Source organism: Lithobates pipiens, unplaced genomic scaffold (genome assembly GCF_037356315.1).
Source record: "Lithobates pipiens isolate NorthernLeopardFrog02 unplaced genomic scaffold, aLitPip1_a1.2 Scaffold_3, whole genome shotgun sequence".
Classification (NCBI taxonomy): Eukaryota; Metazoa; Chordata; class Amphibia; order Anura; family Ranidae; genus Lithobates; species Lithobates pipiens.
The window spans coordinates 112,772,869-112,796,630 of record NW_027507790.1 but is presented as its reverse complement, the minus strand read 5'-3'; the positions used below and the strand labels follow the sequence as shown (position 1 = coordinate 112,796,630).

The following is a 23,762-nucleotide window of genomic DNA, read 5'->3' as shown; positions in this document are numbered from 1 at the left end:
GAGGCCCTGTGAACCTCCAGTCCCAATCTCCATGTAGCACACTTAGAAGTGCTTTTTGGCACTTCCGGGTTCACATACAGAAATGGTTTCCTATGTCCTGGTTACTGTAAAAATCCTCCTAGTGATACCAGCTGTAACAGTGATGGATCACCCCCCCCCCTACACCTCTCTACTATTCACAAAATGTCTTGTATTTTCACACAATACTAAGGGGGGAGTAAGCTGAATGATAGAATCTCCTCCCCATTCACAGATTGCTCAGTATTCCGTAAAAATAATACAAGGACATTTGTGAATGGAGAAGTGGGATATAAGGGGTACTAAAGTACCATGATATCTGGTTGCTGTGCACCTCTAAAAGTAGCGCATGCACTACCTTTGCTGCGATTTGAGCCCATTCAGCCCTTGTTCAAGTTTTCTTTAGTTTTCATGTGAATTTTTATTGCACGTTGACATCAGTTTTCATGAGCGTTTTATTTTTATATGCACAGTTAGACTTTGTCTTCTGACCTGTTCCTACAAAAATGTTGATGACCACCTGTTTTTTATTTTATTTTTAATTTTTTTCTGAGTAGAAAACTGCATACATATTTCAGAAAAGAGAAAATATGTACATACTTGTGTTGTGAACAGGACACATAGAGAACAATTCGTTTTTTTCTGCCCTTGCAGAACATGCACATGGTGTGAAGGAGGCTTCAAATCGCACCACACTGAATCGCATGGGAATGTGTACACATTTCCGTGCGATTCATAGTGTAAGCCTTACAGCTTAAATTTTGGGAAGCGTTCTTAGAAAAGTGATTATAGATGGGCCTGAGCATGTTGCTAGAAATAATTTCCAGCCAAGCATTGAGGATATGGCTATTTTTCTTGACTCGCTTTGTAATAAAACCAATCTTTATTTACTTAATAAACTTGCCGAGGACACACGCAACAGAACTAAAATAATGGCCAAATTCCTGACTTCTGTGTTTTTTTTTTTTTTTCTGAACTGGTTGTCATTTGTGTTCTGTATAATTTGCTTTACCCCCCTGCACTTATCCAAAACCTCAGTGCAGTCTGTCTGTCTGCCTTAATGCCAAATTGTATGCTGTATTTTTAATGCAGTGTTGGCAGACCATGCTGAATGCACAGTGGGTGTGTAAATAGTTGTTCTCAGGTCAGCTTCACTGACCTTCAGTGTTCTGTACTTGTCTTGTAGAGTAACATAATTACTATGGGCTGAAAAATATGATCCAGAATTTCTTGAGTTTATACTTCAGCTCCTTTTATATGTGGTTTTCAGGGGATCATCTATAACTCTTGAAGCTATAAATTGCAGGAAATAGAATAACTTGCTGCAAACATCAGAAATGGAAGGACAGTATTCACAATGATCTCTTGATGCATCCCATTACTGCGTATCTCTAGGAAAACCTTCCTTTTTTTTTTTTTTTTTTTTAATTGCTCTCTGGGTAAAGAAATCCAAAATTTTAGAGTTGTCCCCAGAACAAGAGGTAACACTTGCAATGGTAACCTCATCTGCAAGGACAACTAAGGAAATTCCCCTCCGCATAGAGGGAGTCTCCCAAGATTATAGATGCACATTTAACAAAGCTACAATAGTTTGCACATTGTCTGCGTGACTACGTAAGAAAGAGAGTTTTAGACTAGACTACTTTCTGATAAAATTATCCTTGATACCTGATAATGCTTTAACTAGCATGTACTGTATATGTTTAGGCATTTTACACATGCTATAAGCAAAAACCCAAATGCCTAAACATATACAGTACATGCTAGTTAAAGCATTATCAGGTATCAAGGATAATTTTATCAGAATTTTTTTATTTTTTTTTGTTTCTCCTATTACATTGTGCACACTTTACTTTCATTGTTTTTGCAAGATGTGTACTCCTTGAATGCACATGAAGCATACAATAAAGCTGCTCATTTTTATACTAGCTCCTCTCCCTTAGTAAGTAGAAGGTTTTACTGGTTAGAATTTGACATTCTGACTTCCATTTAAGAAAAGTGTGTGTGTGTGTGTGTGTGTGTGTGTGTGTGTGTGTGTATATATACACGTCTCGCCGCCCCCCCCCCCCTGCTCTGTCTGGCGGCCGCCCCCGCCCCCCTCGCTCTGTCTGGCGGCCGCCCCCCTCGCTCTGTCTGGCGGCCGCCCCCCTCGCTCTGTCTGGCGGCCGCCCCCCTCGCTCTGTCTGGCGGCCGCCCCCCTCGCTCTGTCTGGCGGCCGCCCCCCTCGCTCTGTCTGGCGGCCGCCCCCCTCGCTCTGTCTGGCGGCCGCCCCCCCTCGCTCTGTCTGGCGGCCGCCCCCCTCGCTCTGTCTGGCGGCCGCGGCCGCCCCCTCGCTCTGTCTGGCGGCCGCCCCCGCCCCCCTCGCTCTGTCTGGCGGCCGCCCCCGCCCCCCTCGCTCTGTCTGGCGGCCGCCCCCGCCCCCCTCGCTCTGTCTGGCGGCCGCCCCCGCCCCCCTCGCTCTGTCTGGCGGCCGCCCCCGCCCCCCTCGCTCTGTCTGGCGGCCGCCCCCGCCCCCCTCGCTCTGTCTTGTCCCTCCCCCGCCCTGCTTTTGGGGAAAAAATACACTTGAATGAATAAAAAAAAAAGCAACAGCTTTTAGCCGCATCGTTTGTTATACCTGGAAAGCCAATCGCTCGCTCTAAACAATGGTACCAGGGTGATGCCTGCAGCTGTATCATCCCGGTATAACCCCCGAAAGCCGAGTACGCACATCTGCGTACGCTCGGCGGGAAGGGGTTAAAGTTTGTATGGAAATTATTCTCATTTTAGACTGTGTTGTCTTCCTGTACTTCACAAGACCATTTATTTCCTTACATTAATCTTGGTAATGCTGGTGATAGGCAGCTCCAGAGGAAGCGGGCAGAGATCATTCACTTATAATGTGGGTTTAGGATACTAATGGTAGCTATCAGTAATGGCACTATATGCATCTTCTAGCGGACATGCAGAAATGATGTGATGGATGAACTATTCTCATAGCACAAAGCTATTCATGTACTTCCTTTTTATCCTGCTAGTGCAACTTTGGAAGTATCATCTTTGGGCAACAAAAGTAGTTGTGGCATGCATGGTGTGTATGTCGGAGTAATGTGCTGGGGAAAACCAAAGGAGGCCGCGCTTGTACTCCCAGAGGGGTATGAATTGCAGGAATACAAACAGTAGCTGACAGACTTAGAAATGGCTTGTGTTGAAGATGCTCTGCAGGTTCCATTTTGTATAATTATATAAAAAAGAAAAAAGTATTGAGTGTGTGTAATTTTTTTTTTACAGTAGTTGCCATACCTGGGAAATCTTTTGTTGACATGTAACGTATCCTCCTAAAAGAAACCTGTGCTGGGGAAACTGTAGTGGCTTGTATAGCTGACCTCTGTCTTCAAATGTTAGTTGCCTGCCGGATGTGCTGATATCTTAACTTCACTCCTGTGTCTCTTACCTAGTACATGGAAGTGAAGTCCATGTATGATCTGCTTACTTGTTCTGGTTCCCTTTTTTTTTGTAAGTTATAGTGAAACTGACCTAGGCCATATGGTGCTTTAGAAACGAACAGGGCTGAAGAGCAGCCACGTGCCTCCTTCTGTCTGTGCCTTGCCTGAGTTTCATGTTCAGCTCAGTCCCTGTGATCCTGTAAAGCCCCCTTGGATCCTGGCCATGTCTGCCCAAATCGGCACAGACCTTTGCCCCTGTCGACACCTGCTTTCTAATATCGGAGTATCATCTGCCAAGTTGAGGGTCTGATCACCACTTGGTGGAAAGAATAAGCCTCTTGTATAGCCTGGCCTTGGTATCCAAGGACTGACACTGCTATTGGTTTAAAGATAAAGGAACTGCCACTGCGACGAGGTCCCCTGAGTTTAGCAGTAATGTTAAAGTGTTTGTAAAGTCACTATGTGATTTTACGTGTATACCGTGCATGCATTCATTAACAATAGTCTAAGTGTTTGTTATAAATGAAAGCCAAATACCGTTTCTGACACTGCAGCCACGCGGTCACATGATCCCCTGGTGCTGGCCGGCCTCAATCTATGGAGAGAAGCTGGAGGGGCAGAGATTCCTCTCTGCTGACTACACAGGAGAATCTCTGCCCCTCCAGCTTCTCTCCATAGATTGAGGCCGGCCAGCACCGGGGACCATGTGACCGCATGGCTGCGGTGTCAAACTGTATTTCACCTTTTAATTTCTAACACTTACACTATTGTTAATGGATGCATATCTGCATGGCATACATTGATATGTTCTGCATTATGCAGCTGAATAGAAGGTGGAGGGGTGGGGAGGAAAGTGGTCTCATGACGGGGAAGGAGGGGGGGGGAGAGACTGTCAGACATGAGAGCTGCAGATGACAAGGCGTGTAACCTGACCACAGTAGTTGGGGCTCAGCAGATGCAGGGGAACTCAGGAACTGGCAGGATCAACTAGGTTTATTACAGGTGGAGAAGAGAAGAATTAGAATTACACCGCGCAAGCACTGTGCCTTTAAAGGACAGGATATTATTATTATTATTATTATTATTATTATTATTATTGATATTATTATTATTTATTTTTTGTGTGTTACAAAAACTTTAACTTGGGAATTTTTGAGGCAGGACAGATTTGTGTATATGCATTATCTTTGGCACTTTAATCTCTGTGAAATCTATCATTGAACCAATCGATGGGTGGGGGGGGTGGCTTGGGTCGATGGGCCTTACTGTATCTCGGATTGATTTAAATTTGACTTAAAACTGGTGACCAAGAAAACCTTGTTAGTATTGATTTTTAGGGTCTTTCAATTTGGGAGGCAAGTTTCATTTTAGTTTCATTCTCCGAATCCTGACACCTTTTTTTTTTTTTTTTTTTTTTTTTGTGTGTGTGACATTTTGGTAGTGATCAGTCCAGCACACTAGTCTTCAGCCTGTTAGAATGTGTTCCTGGCCTCCACATATCTGTCCTGATAGAGCACACACATTGGGTGTAGGTTCAGGTTTGCTAAATCTCTGCATCAGAGATTCAGCAAACGTCTTTTTTTCTTTTTTTGCATACATTAAATTTTTCATATAATGCATCAGTAATTTATAGTTCTTACTGATTTTAAAATAAAACAGATTTACCCTAAACTACGCATTAACAGTAAAGCCTTAAAAATAACAATGTACATGTGCTTTATTAAAAAAAAATTTCCAGCAAATTTAAAATAGAAATTTGGAACAGGAGATTTAACTTAAATAGTGCATTAGAGTAGTGTAAAAGCTAGCGGTGGAATCTTTAACCATTGTCTTAGCCGGTAGCGGTAAAAGGGTTAAAAGTGCCTGAAAATAACCGCTGCCAATGTTTGCAGTGCCCATGATTACTGTGGCCGGGGCGGTTTAACCACTTCAATAAGGGCAAATTTGCCCGTCATAACAGGTGGCCACCGGATACTCACACTGGATCCCAAGTGACCTGGCATGTGCGTGCCCCCTAGACAGCTGGGAAGCCCAGGATGTCATATGATGCCTGCCCAGGATGGGAGATCCCTCCTGCGGACGTCATTTGACTATAGGCGGGGTATGAAGTAGTGTATACATTGCTCTCGCACCACCCCAAAGATGCTGCTAACAGGACTCCCCCCCCCCCCCCCCCCCCCCCCCCCCCCTCATCCTGCAAGTGCACCGCTACATTGTGAAAGCACTCGGCCTCTCACACTGGGGCTGCAGAAGAGGCAGTTTACATGCAATATTTTTAGCGCTAAAACGCCTTGGTGTGAACGTAGCCTTATCCAGCTGAGAACAGAGGGAATGTGATTACTTGTAAAAGGGGGAAAAAGGTTTTCCCTAATTGTGTGTCTATCTACATTTAAACTGAATGGGTGATTTTACTTTAAATTCTTTGACTACTCCAGAATAGGTAGGTAAGTTAACCCTTGCAGTGCAGGAGCTGTCTCACAGCAAGGCACACGTTTTTTTTTTTTTTTTAGTTTTACTCAAATTGGCCCTTTTAATGTTGTGTGTTTTTTTTTTTTTGTTAAGTATTTGACTTTTCTGTATCACACAAATCAATGTACAGATTTATATACAAGTGGTTAAGGCCGTGTTTGCAGCAGAGATCCACCAGAGACTGAACTGTCGGAAGAGGCAATAGAAAGCCGTAGACAGCCACGTCTCGCTTGCTAGACGCCTTTATGTGTGAATTGAGCTCTTTTCCTGCCAAGCTTCCCCTTACAGCCGCAGTGTGAGCAAACCCAAAATGTTTGAATAGTAAAAGATTAAACTTGCCTGTATAGACTGTCTTCAGAGACCGAGTCTGTATAGCCTGCTGGTGTCTTTTGTTGGACTGTACTTATCTAGCATAGATACTTGAGAGGGAAATAATGTATACAAAGAAGTGCCATGGACTGACTGCATTCCTAGTTTACCTCTGAGGTGTGTAAAACAAGGTGATTCTTCTGTAGGGTGCGAAAGATGTTCTTGTTTCGGTGGGCCTTGGGAACACCAGTAATGTGCTCTGCTCATGTGTGAATGCAACAGAATTCAGCCAGTTCAGCAGGGACCTGTTGCATTTTAATCCTTCTACCGATCGGTTCTTGTCAACCAGCCTGTCTGATTTTCTTGCTTGATTGCTGGCTATAGCCTGCAACACTGGTCATTGTGTTCTGATGCTGCCCCCATCCAGGTTAGGGGTGTGTGTGGATTGGGGGGGGTACGGGAGGTAATCAACCTGCTGGTTGAAAAAAACAAGTAAAAAGTATCTATGGGCTGCTTAGACTGGGACCCGTTGTCACCAGAGAGTGGTTTGAAGTCCGCTCTCTGCTGACATCACCAAGATCAGACCAGGCAGGGCGTTATCCCGACTTGGGAAGTCTGAATCTGCCAGGTGCCTGGACTGATTCCAGTCTCGGCCTCACAGCGAGCCGCTCCCCCGCCCCTCCGCAGCTCAGCGCTCCAATGAGAGTGGAGGAGCAGAGCAGCTCTCTGCTCGGAGGTGAGAGAACTGAGCCATCTGCAGTGTTCGGTGGCTCGGTTCTCAGTGTAGAGGCAGCGGGGACAGATGCAGCATCCACCTAGGTAAATATGCAAAAGAAAAAAACAAATACTACTTTTTTTAAATAGGAAGTCCAGCCTGGGTGAAACATTTTTAAAAGTCAGCAGCTACAAATACTGTAGCTGCTGACTTTTAATATTAGGGCACTTAGTGGAGTGAAACTGGTGTCGTCTAGCGTGTTCCACATTTTTACTGCTCTTCAGCTCCGTGTGTGTTGTGGTGTGGTGATGTGTGGGTTTTTTTTCTGCCTATAAATTATTCTCTTTAATATGCCCATAAACGCCTATATGTGCATGGGCACATAGGCTAACATACGGGTGCTTTTTACAGGCTGTGTGCACGAGATTCATGATGATATCGTGCAATTTTTGAAACCGTGTATGTCCTGCGTAACACACTAAGACCCCTTTCACACTGCCAGCGTTTTGCAGGCACTATAGCGCTGAATATAGCGCCTGGAAAAAAAAAATCGTCTGAAGCGGTGCGCTGGCAGGGCATCAGAAAAAGTCCTACCAGCAGCTTCTTTGGAGCGGTGAACTCACTCCTCCCCATTGAAATCAATGAGCGGGCCTGCGGTACCTCCGGCAAAACACCGCTCCGGTGGTTTTTTGAGGGCAGATTTAACCTTTTTCGGCCGCTAGCGGGGGTTAAAACAGCCCTGCTAGCAGCCGAATAGTGGTGCTAAAAATAACGCCGCTGTACCGCCGACGCCCCGGGGTGGTTCGAGTGGAAGCCCTCTAAAAACTGTTTGCTATTGCCTAAAAACATGTGAACTGTGTGTAAAACACAATATACACTTCTCGCAGTGGTACTTTGCTGGCAATGGGTCCATGATATATTGAGGAGACAAAGTAATACACGCTTGTCATTGGTTGAATGTTAAACACGTTGGCTGCCTGAGTTTTGTTTCTTTGATCTTCTTTGTACAGCTCTTCCTCCTGCAGCCGCTTTAGCTTTTCTTTTGACCTTCATTAAGTCGTTGTGACCCTCATTATCTCCTGTTTAGGATTTGTGTGGTGCTGTGCTTTGGTTAATTCCTTCTCTTCAACTTTCCCTGCCAGTATCTCACAAGTCTCACTAAATCAGTGTTTTGCTCTCAAACAAGTCAGGGCATATTTCAACAAAGCAATGGCTGAAGCACATTCAGAAAATCAATTTACATGTGTTTGAATGGATACTTTGCTTGGAGAAGAGAAGGCGGCAGATTAGTGTCAGGTTTTTGTAGAAGGATGATGAGCTGTGCTACTTGCAGTGGTCCTGTTGAAAGCTATCCAGGCATTTTATACTTGCTGTCTGCACTTGGATGAGCATTTTGGTTGCAAAAAAAATGCGTGCCGTCATATTAAATTGCATAGTGAAAGTAGTAGATGTTTATCATATGGAACGTTTAAAGCAGACCTTCATTCCCTTTCAGTGAGTTTAGGTGCTTAAACCTCTTCCCTTGTGAGAGGAAACCGGAATACCCAGAGAAAACCCACGTAGGCACAGGGAGAACATGCAAACTCCAGGCAGGTAGTGTCGTGGTTTGGATTTGAACCAGTGACCTTCTTACTGCTACAGTTGTGTCCTCTATCCTGCAGGCTCCTAGGATTACCCTCCATGATTAAGGTAGAAGTTCAGTGAAATCCTAACTATATTTAAGCTTGGTACACACTACCTACATTGGCCGCAGCAAAATCTTGCTATAGTTTGTGGTTTCCCACAGCTGGCGCTCAAAACGTTCCCATCCTGAACACGATTCTTCAGCATTCAGGAGAGGGAGGTTGAAGCTTCCCTGAACGCAGAAGCTCCTAAACTCTGCTAAAAGCCTATGCATTTATGGAGTTGAGTTTAGGAGTTTTGGCAAATAAAAGCTAAAGGCTCCTAAACTCAAGTTTAGGAGGTGCTAGTGTACATGAAGCCTTAAAGTAGTTGTATAGTCAAAATTTGAACTTTTACCTACAGGCTTACCAGTAGGTAAAAAAAAAAAAAAAAATCTCCTAAACCTGTATGGTTTAGGAGATATTCCCCTTGCAATGAGCCTCTGACTGCAGTGGCGCATGCACACAGGGGATTCTCGGCTTGAAGCTCGGCAGACGCCGGACCTTGCTGGAAAGAAGTTTCCCGCATGCTTGGCAGTGGCGACATCGCAGCTTCGGCCACTCAGCGCCTGAGCTGCGATACCCGGAAGACAGACCGAGGGAACATGTTGGCTCCCTCGGCGTGAATCGGGGGAGATTTCGGGCCTCGTTCTAAGGTAAGTATTTCATAATGAGCTAGTATACGGGGCCTTTTGCCTTACAGGGGTATACAAAAAAAGTGTCAGTGGGTATACAACTGCTTTAAACCTGCTCACACCCCAATTCTACGTTTATTCTAACCATCCTGTAAAGGTAAAATGTCTATACTTTACTGAGGGCACTTCAACCAGATGATTGTCTCCCAGGGCCAGCTTCAGTTTAGAGGAGGGACAGCCGACAATGGATTCCCCATAGTAGTAGGCCTATGGTTGATGTCATGTATTGCAGCCTTTGTTCCCGATTTTTCTCCCCTTCACTGAAGCGAAATGCCGGAGAGATCAAGTGACTGGACTGGAGCGCCCTCAGTAGTGGTAAGTATAGACCTCTTTCCTTTACAGGGTAGTTAGAATAGGCTTAGAATGGGGATGAGAGCAAGTTTTAAAGGCTAAGTTCACCTTTTTGTTTACTTAAACCCCTTTTAGGGAAAGGCCATTGGAGTGTGTGGTATGACAGGTAGAATGTTATACTGTGGATATTTGTTACTTCAATAAAAAGCTTTAACTTGGTGTCATTGGCATGCAGCCTTCTTTCTATTTGGGCACATTCGAAGTAGATCTGTTCTCTGGCCACTAAACCGTGCTATTCTTTGCATATCAGTCAGATATTTTCAGAAGAAAAACTGAGCCATGGGCTTTTCTGTAGAACTAAAGATCCTGAGACCTATGTATTTATACTTTCTGGCAGTGTCTTTCTTCTTTACAAAGTAGTTATTAGTTTTATGCGTCCTGAAAGCCGTACACCAATTGCTATAGAAAACTACATATGTGGCTTTCCTTGCCCCATCTCTCCCCTACAGTCTGGCCACATATGCTGATGACATTGCAGCAGTTTTCTGCCTGCCTAGCCATATTCAGATGGCCTATTACTGCTCATGTCGGGGGCGGGAGGAACTGTCACTGCCAGGAGAGCAGTGCTTATTGTTAGTGGCTATAAATTGCTAAAATCTGGCAGGCTGGTTATACCCAAGTTGATTAATTTAATTTAACTTTGGTAAATTCTGCCTGCCCACATGGTTCAAATCTCAGATGGTTGCTGTAGAACTGGCCAAGATTCTAACAGTCTATGTCTGGCTTTAGTCCACCTGACACTACCCTCTCCCCAGATTGACAATGATGCTGCTGTCTAAAGATGTCTCCGTTGCTCCTCCAGTGGAGCGAATGTTTTGAAATGGGGAAGAGTATTACTGGCTGGATCGCCAGGTGAAATTAAAGGGGGGGGGGGGGGGTCAAAAAATAAAATAAAAAATACCCACCATTTTAAGAATGAATAAACTGCAATTTTATTAAGTTATTATTTTTGGGTTACACACAACATTAAGGTGGACTCTAGAGCTGCACAATTAATCATCAAGAATCGTTATTGCGATCTTGACTAAAGCGTTTGACAATTCTTTCTATGCAAAGAATTCTCTCTGCTCTTCTGAAGCCACAGCCATCAAAAGAAAGGAAGAGAAAAACTGGGCAGTCCGCCAAGAATCACAACATTCTTTATCAGTTGAACTTAAAGCGGGAGTCCACCGGGACTCCGCGTTTTTTTTAAAAGCCAGCAGCTACAAATACTGCAGCTGCTGACTTTTAAATAGTGACACTTACCTGTCCAGCGCGCCCGCGATGTCGGCACCCGAAGCCGATCGCTCGCTCGGCTGCCGGGTCCCGCCGCCATCTTGGGTATGGGAATCAGGAAATGAAGCCTTTCGGCTTCATTTCCCGGTTCCCTACTGCGCATGCGCGAGCCGCGCGGCGCAATCCGGACGGTCCCCGCTGCCTCTGGGAGCTGTGTGTTTCCCAGCAGGCAGCGGGGCACTTGCTGAAGGGGGCGGGCGCTTGCGGAACGGGGCGTAACGTACGCACCGTTCCGCAGAGAGCTAGCCCGGAAGTGGGTGCAGTTACCTGGATTATCCAGGTAACTGCACCCCCCTCCCCCCTGAAAGGTGCCGATTGTGGCGCCGGAGGGGGGGGGATTCCGATGAGCGGAGGTCCATTTTAGGGTGGACCTCCGCTTTAAGTATAAACATTGTAACAATTTGTCAGTGAAATAGACTTTGGCCCCTTTCACACGGGGCTGTCTGCATTGAGCCCGTAAATATCTCAGCGAGGATCGCTCCGTTGGTCCCTGCTGAGCCGGCGCATGACAAGCCCGCCTCTGAACCCTGTGCAGGGATGGACCTGTCTGAGCCCCGCTCTCCCCTATGTGGGATCGGATGATTATGGACCGCTTGTCCGTTTTCATCTGATCCGCTAGAGGGATGAGAAATAGGGTTTGCATCCGTCTGGTTTTAGTGGAGAGGATTGGATCGGGGCTGATTGGAATGTCAGCGGACATGTCTCCGCTGACACTCGACGCTCCATAGAGGTACATGGAGCGCCCGTTCAGATCTGTTCAAAACTGACAGGCGGATCTGAGCAGGCCGCAGGTGTGAAAGGGGCTTAAGTGTGTTGCTGAAAAAAGTTTAACCACTTAAAACACTAAACCTTTTTCTATCATTTGTTGGTTTCAAGATAAAATCTTCTTTTTTTTTTTTCTTGCTAGAAAATTACTTAGAACTCCCAAACATTATATATATTTTAGTAGACCCTAGAGAATAAAATGGTGGTTGTTGCAATAATTAAAATAACGGCCTCCCAGAATTCCGCTCTCGCGCGCACTTGAGAGCATCCCTGACCGCTGGGTCCACAGGACCTAGCGCATCACGGATCACGGTAAACGCCCGCTCATCGCGGCCATTTACCACATGATCGCTCCGACAAATGACGGAGCGATCACTTGTAAACATGACGCCGGTTCTTCCCTCCCCTCTCTTTACCGATTGGTACAGCAGAGGGGGAAGAGATTGGTGTCAGCAGTGTTGTGGGCTGCATCTGCAGTGCCTACATCGCTGCTCACCGCAATTTAACCCCTCAATTACCTGCCAATACCCTGCCATTTTTTTTTTTAATTTTTTTTATTTCAGTCTTCCCAGCCTAGAGGTGAGATCTTATTGACCCTATATCTCACTGTAAAGAGGACCTGTCATGCCATATTCCTATTACGAGGGATGTTTACATTCCTTGTAATAGGAATAAAAGTGATCAAAAAAAATTATTTTTGGGGAAAAAAATGTCAAACTAAAATTAAAGTAAAATGAACAATAAAAAAAATAAATAAAAAAAATGAAAGCGCCCCTGTCCCCATGTGCTCGCATGCAGAAGCGAACGCATACGTAAGTCCCGTCCACATATGAAAACGGTGTTCAAACCACACATGTGAGGTATTGCTGCGAACGTTGGAGGGAGAACAATAATTTTGGCTCTAGACCTCCTCTGTAACTCAAAACATGTAACCAGTAAAAAAATTTAAAGCGTCGCCTATGTGGATTTTTAAGTAGCGACGTTTGGGCCATTCCACGAGCGTGTGCAATTTTGAAGGTTGAAATGTTAGGTATCTATTTACTCGGCGTAACTTCATCTTTCACATTATGCAAAAACATTGGGTTAACTTTACTGTAAGCACAAAACTTTTTTCCCCCCAAAAAAACGCGCTCGAAAAATTGCTGCGCAAATACCGTGCGGGATAAAAAGTTTCAACGACCACCATTGTATTCTCTACGGTCTTTGCTGAAGAAAAAAAATATAATGTTTTGTGATTCTATGTAATTTTCTAGCAAAAATAAATGATGATTTTTACATGTAGGAGAGAAATGTCAGAATTGTCCTGGGTGCTCCAGAACGCCTGATGGCACTCCATGCATGTTGGGCCTCTGTATGTGGCCACACTGTGTAAAAGTCTCACACATGGGGTATTGCCGTACTCGGGAGTAATAGCAGAATGTGTTTTGGGGTGTAATTTGTGGTATGCATATGCTGTGTGTGAGAAATAACATAATATGACAATTGTGTGAAAAAAAAAAATCTTGATTTTGTAAAAAATTGTGGGAAAAAATGCCAACTTCAAAAAACTCGTCATGCCTCTTACTAAATACCTTGGAATGTCTTCTTTCCAAAAAGGGGTCAATTGGGGGGTATTTGTACTTTTCTGGCATGTTAGGGTCTCAAGAAATGAAATAGGCCGTCAGTCCTTCGGATGTGATCAATTTTCAGATATTGGCACCATAGATTGTGGACTCTATAACTTTCACAAAGACCAAATAATATTCAATAATTAGTACTTATTTTTACCAAAGATATGTAGTAGTATAAATTTTGGCCAAAATTTATGAAGAAAAATTACTAATCTGCTAAATTTTATAACAGAAACGAAGAAAAATTCATTTTTTATTTTTTTTACAGAATTTTCAGTCTTGTTTTTTTTTTTTTTTTTTTTTTTTTATAGCACAAAAAATAAAAAAAAAACCAGCGGTGATTAACCACTTGACCACTGGGCACTTAAACATCCTTAATAACCAGACCAATTTTCAGCTTTCGGTGCTCTCACATTTTGAATGACAATTACTCAGTCATGCAACACTGTACCCATATGAAATTTTTGTCCTTTTTTTCACACAAATAGAGCTTTCTTTTGGTGGTATTTAATCACAGCTGGGTTTTTTTTATTTTTTGTGCTATAAAAGAAAAAAGACAGAAAATTCTGTAAAAAAAAAAATATGATTTTTTCTTCGTTTTTGTTATAAAATTTATCAGATTAGTAATTTTTCTTCATACATTTTGGCCAAAATTTATACTACTACATATCTTTGGTAAAAATAAGTACAAATTGGTGGATATTATTTGGTCTTTGTGAAAGTTATAGAGTCCACAAGCTATGGTGCCAATATCTGAAAATTGATCACACCTGAAGTACTGACGGCCTATTTCAATTCTTGAGACCCTAACATGCCAGAAAAGTACAAATACCCCCCAAATGACCCCTTTTTGGAAAGAAGACATTCCAAGGTATTTAGTAAGAGGCATGATGAGGTTTTTGAAGTTGTCATTTTTTTCAAACAAAACTTTGAAAAATCAAGATTCTGGCTTTGATCGTATTGGTGAGTCGGTAGAAGCACCGGAGGGTGGAGCGACGTCTATATGGCTGGGTATTGCAGGGTATCTCAAAGTATGGCTGGGTATCTCCGAGTGTGGTTGTAAAGGCAGAAGTTTTTTTTTTTATCTTGATGCATTCTGTCCACGAGTGCCTCGGCCGTCCGTGACTCTCTTTATTGGCTGAGACACAGCGGCACCATTGATTTCCGCTGCTGTCAAAGTTAGCCAATGGGTGAGGGAGGAGGCAGGGCCAAACTGGGCTCTGTGTCTGAACGTATACATGGAGCTGTGGTTTGGCTCGGGTGCCCCCAGAGCAAGCTTCTTGCTTGGCTACGTTTAGCTCAGCCTTTCCCAAACGGTGCTGCAGAATCTTGGTTTAGTGGGGCTGGAAGAGAAGGACTGAGCAGTATGCCGGCAGAGAGTGGGAGCTCTATTAGGGCAAAGGTAATGGGGAGAGCCAGGACATTTTGTGTGCCATTCAAACTCTGGTGGGAAGGGCATGGGGGCAGTGGGTGGTTGCTTCCTGAGTCTACACCTCCTCTGCAACCTCTACCATGGCGTACTGTGTCAACAAACCTTTCACCTGTCAGTGCGGGTATCGACAGTGAAATTCAGCCAGGTTTACTGTGGTTTTGAAAAGGCTAGTGTCTGTGTGTGTGTGTGTGTGTGTGTGTGTGTGTGTTACTCTTATTCCTGACCCCAACGTGCAACCAGAACAGATCTCTTATCTAGCAGGACTGGGTTACCTTAAGATTCTACATACCTTTTTAAAAGGTGCTGTTGCTGAAAAAAGTTGAAACTCTGGCTACATTGTGTGTGTGTGTATATGTGAGTGTATGTATGTATGTGTGTGTGTGTGTGTGTGTGTATGTGTATGTGTATGTAATGTATGTGTGTGTGTATGTGTGTATATATATATATATAATTATACACACACCCAGAGGCATGATGGGAATTGTAGTTTTGCAACAGCTGGAGGTCCGCTAATTGCATATCCCTGCTCTAGAAGTATCCAAATTGATGTGCTCTAGATGAGCTAAATACCAAATGTATGTGTGTATAATTAAGGTTGTAGTAGAAGGCGCATGTATAGAAAGTGTTTGGATTATGTACATTGTTATTACAGACAAGACGTATAATTAGAGTAATAAAATGTTTAAAACTTTAGAACATGAAGTATTGAAACATTAAGGCATTAAAAACCATTAGAAACTAAAAATTATTTTAGAAATATTACTTAAAAATACTTTAATACTTTTAAAGTAAGGGGGTGAAATATGGGTCTATCCTGAAATGGATGTAGGAGTGGTAAAATGACACCAAACATATATGGAATCTGATACTAGACTATTCTAATGTGTATCCTTAATGGTATTGGTATCAAGCCACACCACCTCCGACGTAATTACATGATGGTCGTTACACCTCATGCATCATTGTTGTTTTTATTTCAGTATCAAGCTGCATGAGCATATGATTACAGAGATAAGCAGAGATGTATATTGATCGATGATAAATGTAAGTAAAACATACATACCTGGACCGATAGTGAACTGAGTTGGGGGGGGAAGGATCTAGAGCCAATCTGTATGCGCACTGTTTGTAATGGTACATTTAGAGTACCCCATGGACTTCAAGGTCTTCGTTCATCCCAACAGGAGCCAAGGAACCAAGTGTGAAGATCCAGAAAGATTCTCGTTTACAGAGTCTCTAGAATCTTCTTCCCGTATCATCATCTTTTTTGATGGCTTCTATGCCAAACACTTGTAAGCCTGTTGCATTTCCTTTGCGGCAATCCTCAAAGTGCCTAGGGACTGAGTAGTTGTGTCTTTTTTTTTTTTTTTTTTTCATATGATGATCATTCACATTACTGTTGATAATGCTGCATCTATGGTCACTGAATATTACTCTTAGAGGACGCCTTGTGCTGCCGACATGATACCATAGACCAAATATGAGGTGCCAGAGTTGACAAACTGGCCAATTCTATGGCTATGGCCATCGGACCCCATGACCTCCTTTTTACGGTGTGACGTGAATGAACAAGCTCCACCGTTCCTGACTCCACATTTGTAATTTCCTTTTTGGTCAAAAATTGATGACCAGGGAGCGGTGGTTGTCTTTGTTGCATTTGGAGCTTTCCGTACTCTGCTCGGGGCTATCGAGCTTCTAAGGTCTTTAGATTTGCGGAACATGACTTCAGGTCCGGATGGCAGGACTTGATTTAGGATGGGATCTGGTTTAACCACCTCACGCCCACCCTATATCCGAAATACGGCTACAGAGTGGACGCTAACTGCCTGGAGGCCGTTCTTGAACGGCCTCCTGTTTACTTCCGCAATGCGCGCTCCCACGAGCGCGCATCGGGGAAGTTCTGTGCTGGCCGTGTCCCTCGGACACAGCCAGTCACAGATCGCTGTAAATGGCCAATCACAGCGGCCGTTTACAGCTCGATCGGTGTGTCCAATGTGAGATGATCTCATATGTAAACATATGAGATCATCTCTCAGCGCCGCTCTCCCTCCTCACACAGCGTGTGAGAAGGGAGAGATCAACGGCTGCAGCGGCCGTAAGTTTAAAAAAAGTGCCATCCTTGCCCAGTGCCATCCTCGCCCAGAGCCACCTGCCCCCAGTGCCACCTGTTAGTGCCATCTGTCCCCGGTGCCACGTATCAGGGCCATCTGTCATCAGTGTCACGCGTCATCGGTGCCACGTATTGGTGCCATCTGTCATCGGTGTCACGCGTCATTGTCCTGGTGCTCCAGGGCCTTCAAAAGTGTAATAGGTAGTCAACAAGTTAGATGTGTAATTTATGCTCCTAGAACACCTGATGGTGCTCCCTGCATGTTGGGCCTCTCTATGTGGCCAGGCTGTGAAAAAGTCACACACATGTGGTATTGTAATACTCAGGAGGAGTAGCAGAATTTTTTTGGGGGGTGTCATTTGTGGTATACACATGCCACGTGAGAGAAATAACCTATTACAATGACAATTTTGTGGGGGAAAAAAAAATTATTTTGCACAGAATTGTAGGAAAAAATGACAACATCAAAAAGCTCACCATACCTCTTACTAAATACCTTGGAATGTCTACTTTCCAAAAAGGGGTCATTTGGGGGGTATTTGTACTTTCCTGACTTGTTCGGGTTGCAAGAAGTGAGATAGGCCACCAGTACATCAGATGTGATCAATTTTGTGCGATTCGCACCACAGCTTGTAGACTCTCTAACTTTCTCAAAGACCAAATAATATCCACTAATTTGGGTTATTTTTACCAAAGATATGTAGCAGTATAAATTGTGGCCAAAATTTATAACGAAAAATTAATAATTTGCATAATTTTGCCACAGAAACAAATTTTTCGGTCTTTCTTCATTTATAGCGCAAAAAATAAAAACCCCAGAGGTGATCAAATGCCACCCAATGAAAGCTCTATTTGTGGGGGAAAAAAAGGACAAAAAATTCATTTGGGTACAGTGTTGCATGACTGAGTAATTGTCATTCAAAGTGTGAAAGCACCGAAAGCTGAAAATTGGTCTGGGCAGGAAGGGTGTTTAAGTGCCCAGTAGGCAAGTGGTTAAGGATGTTCCAACTGCTCTGGATTGCTCTTTGGATATCAAATGCTTTTGTGTTATATTGAGTACTGAATCTAATGGCGTTGGAGAGGACTTGTTCGTTAATGATCCGTTTTTGTTTTTTCGAGTTATGCTGGCATCTATCACATTTGCGTCTATATTTTGATATATACACAGGTGCGTTTACACAAGAACTTTTCCAATTCTGTCACCATTGAATATACACTGGTGACTTCCTTGTGGAATATCTGCATTCTCTTTATGCATGTTTGTATATGCATAAAAAAAAAATATATATATATATATATATATTATATTATAGTGTGTGTGTGTGTGTGTGTGTGTGTGTGTGTAATAAATATATGTATGTATGTGGATATATGTGTGTGTGTGTGTGTGTGTGTGTGTGTGTGTATGTATATATGTGTGTGTGTGTGTGTGTGTGTGTGTGTATGTAATATATAAAATTGTATTATATGCACATGCATTCAAAATTTAAACTACAACTTAGTTTAGTGAACCCACTATAGTAAGCAGAGCTAACAGCTTAGGGTTCTAATGGTTCACTGCTTTAATACTTTTAAAGTATTTTTAAGTAAATCATTTTTTTTTAATTTTTGGTTTTTAATGTTTCAATGCTTCAATGACTTGGGCCCCTTTCACACATGCGGACATTATGTCCGTATTTCATCCATCCGTTTGCGGATGAAATACGGACATACATGCATCCCTATGGGATAGTGAGTGTCTGTGGATAAACATCCACAGACACCCGCTATTGTCTGCCTCCGCTACTGTCCGATTCTGCAGACGGAGGAAAATCCTATTTCTCTATCCGTCTGCAGAGCGGATCAGATGAACACGGACAGATGGTCCGTGCTCATCCGATCCCCATAGAGGAGAGCGGAGAGCTGACAGGGCGGTCCCTGCACAGTGTGCGGAGACCGCCCTGTCCACCGCCGGCTCAGCGGGGACAACGAACCGATCCCCGCTGAGCGAGCAGATCATCACGGGGTGGATCATTACTGATCCGTCCTGTGTGAAAGGGGCCTTAGTAATGTTTCAACAATTTAATATTCCAATTATACGTCTCTTGTCTGTAATTACAATGTATAATCCCAACACTTTCTATACACATGCCTCCTACTACAACCTTAGTTAGAAAAACAAGCGTTTGTTATTTATCTCATCTGGAGCGCTCTGATGTGGATACTTTTAGAATAAAGGAGACTACATCACCCACCATGTGATACATCTCCCAATCTGCCAATCCTTTCCATGTATATCTACCAAATTTTACAGACTTTCTTTTGCTTTACAAGGCTCTGATGAAGAGGGAACCCCTCGAAACGCATTAGCCTACCATTGATCATTTGCCTTGTATGGGCATAATTAATTAATTAATGAATATTTTGTAACCTTGTTTTTATGAATTCGTAGTAATTTCTTTGTACTCATCTACTTTAAGAATAAACTGTCAGTTTGATCACGCGCCCTCCACCTTTTTTTTCCACTCAGCCTTCTTCGTACCACCCCTTGTCAGTTTAGGCAGCGGGACACGCACGATCATCTTATACTACTCAGCATTCGAAATTACTACCACTTTACATCAATACCGCCTGCACGAGCGCAGGAGAAATACTTTCTGTTCATATCCATGTGCATTGCATACTAGCACATTATGACAGACCTACTGGCACATGGAGCCATCCAGTGCTGTGCTATCATGGCTTTCGCATGTCCCTGGCGCTTCCATGTACCTCTGGCCTACTTTGTGTTTCCTATCCTATGCCACTTGCCAAGTGGGATGGATGTTGGTCCTGCGCATGGACATTGAAGTCACATCACTGTGGCACAGAGTAGGTTGTAAATATGGTTTGAGCTGTGCGTGTGGCTCAGACCACTTTTACCCACTGCGGTCTCTTCTGTTTATGAAAACCCTGCCTCCAGTGAATTTTGGAATTGTGTGTTTACCACCACTTTAAGGCTTCTACACACATTGGGAAAATCGTGTGAAAGTTTTGTGTAAGAAAAAACGATCCGTCAGTTATTAGCATAGTGCTTTCAGCTGCCGATTCTGACTGTTGGGACAAAAAAACCTGACAGCTCAGGAGGCGCCGCTGTACTAACTACCTGACATTAGTACTTTGCTCTCCCCTGCTGTTCTGTTTTCTGACGGGGGGGGGGGGGGTGTTGACTAAAAGCACTGATCACAAGCCAATCGGCAGACCTTTTTTGGTCATGCCCCTTCATCAGAAGTCGGCTGAACAGCCCAACTCCAGCACACACGAGCTGAATGTTTGCTGGTTTCTATTGAACCGACCGATGCTGCACGACATTCGGCCCGTATATACTAGGCTTTAAGAATGTTGCATATTTGGTTCATTTGGCACTCGTAGCTGCTCTATACAAGAATAGAATTCAAATATTGTTTGGTGGAGAAGAGCCCTGTGTACATTGCATGTTAGTAGGGCTTCCTTACGTTGGTAGCCAGTGAAAATAATTCCCTTTACTTGGATGGTTGGCAGTTACCTGCCTGGAAGGCAAATTGCTTATGACTCAAGGTAACCCTGGTTGAGAGAGGCTGGTCTTGCTCCTCATTGATACGGGTATTCTGTTTTAAGCATTACTGTGAAAGTTTTAGCTAAATATCATAATCGTAGTTTTCCTGACGTCCTTCATGCTAATCATTTACATCTGTGAATGCGCTGTTTTTCCTTTTTTCATGTACCGTGTCTAACTCCTTTTTATTGTAGGTTTTTTGGCGTAATGAGCGAGCCGATCTGTCCCTGAAGCACATCTGTGCTTCCTGCTTGGCAGGATAAAATTTGTCACTCTCGTATTGCTGATATTAGGGTGTGCCACATGTTTTTACATTCCTAAGCATTTGAAGCGGGACATTTTCTTTTGTTTGACCTTCTGCTAAGTGGTACTGTGCACACTGTTCAATAAAATGATTCTTCACAAGTGGTTAATAGTACTACTTCAATGAGTTACTACATTGGATTGGTGTTCAGCACACGTGTAAGTATGTTTGGGCTGTACATATTTAGACGGAAAGGTGGTTCTATTGTTTAGTGCAGTCTGTAGAGTCCAATTCATTTCTGATACAACTTGTGTTTGGATGGAAATTGCTTAATTTACACAAATGTATTTTCTGTTTTATATTGTCCTTTCTGTGACCATACCAGTGCAGCCATCGCCAGACCGGTACAGGCAGTGTCGGTGTTCCTGATCGCTGCCACCTCGGGGCAAGTGTTGCCAGTCCACCATCAACAGTCTTCCTGATCAGTAACATCAGTGCAGTGTCACCAGAGCCAGTGCAGACAGCAAGTCTTCCTCATCATGGCCCTACCAGTGCAGTGCCGTTTATGCCTGCTACCTGGACTGACCCTGTTTGGTTTATTGACCACATTGCTGCCTGGCCCAATTCTTTGCCTGTCTTCTAACCACGTCTCTGCTTGTCACCTGAACTGACCCATTTGCGTGTTCCTGCGAGACACCAGTCTCCACCACAGACAACTGCACTTTTGGAACCACTGGAACTTTTTGTTCACCATTGTCCAGCCTCCTTAGTTACTGACCAGTGAGCATGATGTTTCTGGGGGCATTCACATACCGGTAGGCTAGGCTTGCTTGGCTGATAGGTACAGGTGATGCTGTTAATTGTACAGCAGCGGATTTTATAGGGCATGCTTTTTGATATGATCGGTTGATTGTTATGATATACAAGATATCAACTAAAAAAGTCTAACACGTGCTATCTTCATACTCGGGAGTAGCAGGATATCTCCTCGGTTAAAAAAATAAAATAAAAATTTATTGTATAATACATTTTAGCGTAAGTATAGTTTTAGGCCAGGAAAAAGTATTATTTTTATTTTTTTTGCAGCAGCAGCATAGAAAGGTTTGCACCCGTGATCAGGGGTGCGATGGTCATTCTTCTTCAGACATTCCCTGCAGCGTCTGCCCACAGGGCTTGTGAATGAAGAACGAGAGCGCTTCTCAGCATCCTCGCAGTTCATTCAGAACTACAAGCCGCCATCAATAGTGCTGATGGGGAGTGTATCAAGGGAACTGGCAGCAGGAGCTGGAAAATGTTACACCCTAAATATTGAAGGCGGGACACGTAACCTGTTTAAAAGGTGAACCTAGCCTTTAAATACCACCAAAAGGAAGCTCTCTCTGTCTCCACGAACAGATATACAATTCACAGTGCTGAAAAATGGCCTGGTCAGGAAGGGGGTGGGGGGTGGGGTTTACCTTGCTGGTCTTCAAGTGTTAAAAGAATGTTCCTCCTGTAAAAGAAGCCCATCACTTTGACTGCCCATGGCTTGAAACTCTTCGGTTTCATTGCTCCCTGGCCACTGCAGGTATTCTTCCACAATTCCTGCTATGCAAATACCATATGGGTTCATTCCACCAGGGCATAGGACTCGGGCGAACTACTGCATGCAGCTGGTAGAACCGATATTTACATGTACCTGGTTAAGGTGAGAGAGGTAAAGGGTATGACTGTCCACTTTAAGTGTCCTTATGGTGCCATGATCTCTTTAATCTATCCAGTACATCCAGCGTGTCCGCATGTATATGACTATGTGGCAGTCTATCAAAAAAAGATGGCTCAGACATACATTTACATCTTACCACTGTCATTATCTTCCTTGCTTAAAATGGCATTCTAAAACATTTTTATGGTTTTCCTATGAATGGAAAGAATCTGCTTAGAGCCTGATGGTTTACAAAGTAGGGTTTAAAAGAAAATCATTTTTGTAGTGCATTTTAATAAACACGTGTCGTTTTTTTTCTCTTTTCTCCCCTCCTGTTTAGTAAATTTGTGTGTACAAAATATAGTAAAGGTACAGTGTACGTTCTTGGGTCCATTACATAGTACAGCTGGGTAGTTGTGCTTTAGGCCCCTTTTACACTGGGGCTGTGCGGGCGTCGGCGGTAAAGTGCTGCTATTTTTAGCAGCACTTTACCGTCATTTTAGCGGCGGTATGCAGCCGCTAACGGGACGGTTTTAACCCCTGCTGGCGGCCGAAAAAGGGTTAAAACCACCCGTAAAGCACCATTGCAGCGCCACTTTGCTGGTGGTATAGCCGCGCTGCCCCATTGATTTCAATGGGTAGGAGCGGTGAATACACTGCTCCAAAGATGCGGCTAGCAGGACTTTTTTCACCATCCTGCTAGCGCACCGCTCCAGTGTGAAAGCCCTCTGGCTTTCACACTGGAGTGAAAGGGGCTGGTTTTTTCAGGCGCTACACAGGCACTATTTTTAGCGCTGTAGCGCCTGAAAACCGAAAGTGTGAGAGGGACCTTACTGTTCATCTATCACACCCCATTCACACTGATTGTGGCTTTGAAATCACGTTGAAGTAGCGTGATTTCAAAGTCGCCTGTCAGTGCAATTTCCTGTGCACCTTGACGATTTATCTGTGAAACTTCATGCACAGTTGTCTATACAAAAAAAAAAAAAAAAAAAAAGTTCCTGCACAATTTTTGTCAATCATTACAAGCTAGTCGCACCGATTCAAATAGTTCCATAGCACAAATGGGGTGTGACTTGTCATGTGATATAGATATACAGACCTTAAATTTGTTAACCTGGCTGTTGTATATTAGTCACGTTAACATTCTGATACGGTTGGTTCCCAACTTGCGAATGGGAACGTTTACAATTATCTGCAGGTGGCTCAGTAGGGATCCATGTGAAAAGGTGGTGGCAGGAAGCCACATTGAAAGCGATGGGAATGTGACAATGCCTGCAGCTATTCACAGCAGTTTGTGCATAAATACTCACACAGTGATTACCTGTGGATGATAAGTTGAGACAAATGTATAACCAGTCTTTTAGGCTGGCCATAGATTATACAATTTTCTTGTCAAATTTTCCTTTTTAGATTTACCAAAATGCATATCATTTTAGGTCCAAC

General features: G+C 43.6%; 1 protein-coding gene across 5 annotated transcripts in view; it reads left to right on the top strand.

The window, feature by feature from the left end:
- Positions 1–23,762, top strand: part of CSNK1G3 (casein kinase 1 gamma 3) — a 195,332-nt gene that overhangs the window by 13,511 nt on the left and 158,059 nt on the right. The window contains exon 2 of one of the 5 annotated variants that reach the window (XM_077462180.1): positions 15,706–15,769. The exons of the other annotated variants lie outside the window; for them this stretch is intronic. The gene's annotated coding sequence lies outside the window, so the exon portion shown is untranslated. The remainder of the gene's footprint in view (positions 1–15,705; positions 15,770–23,762) is intronic. 5 annotated transcript variants of the gene reach the window in all.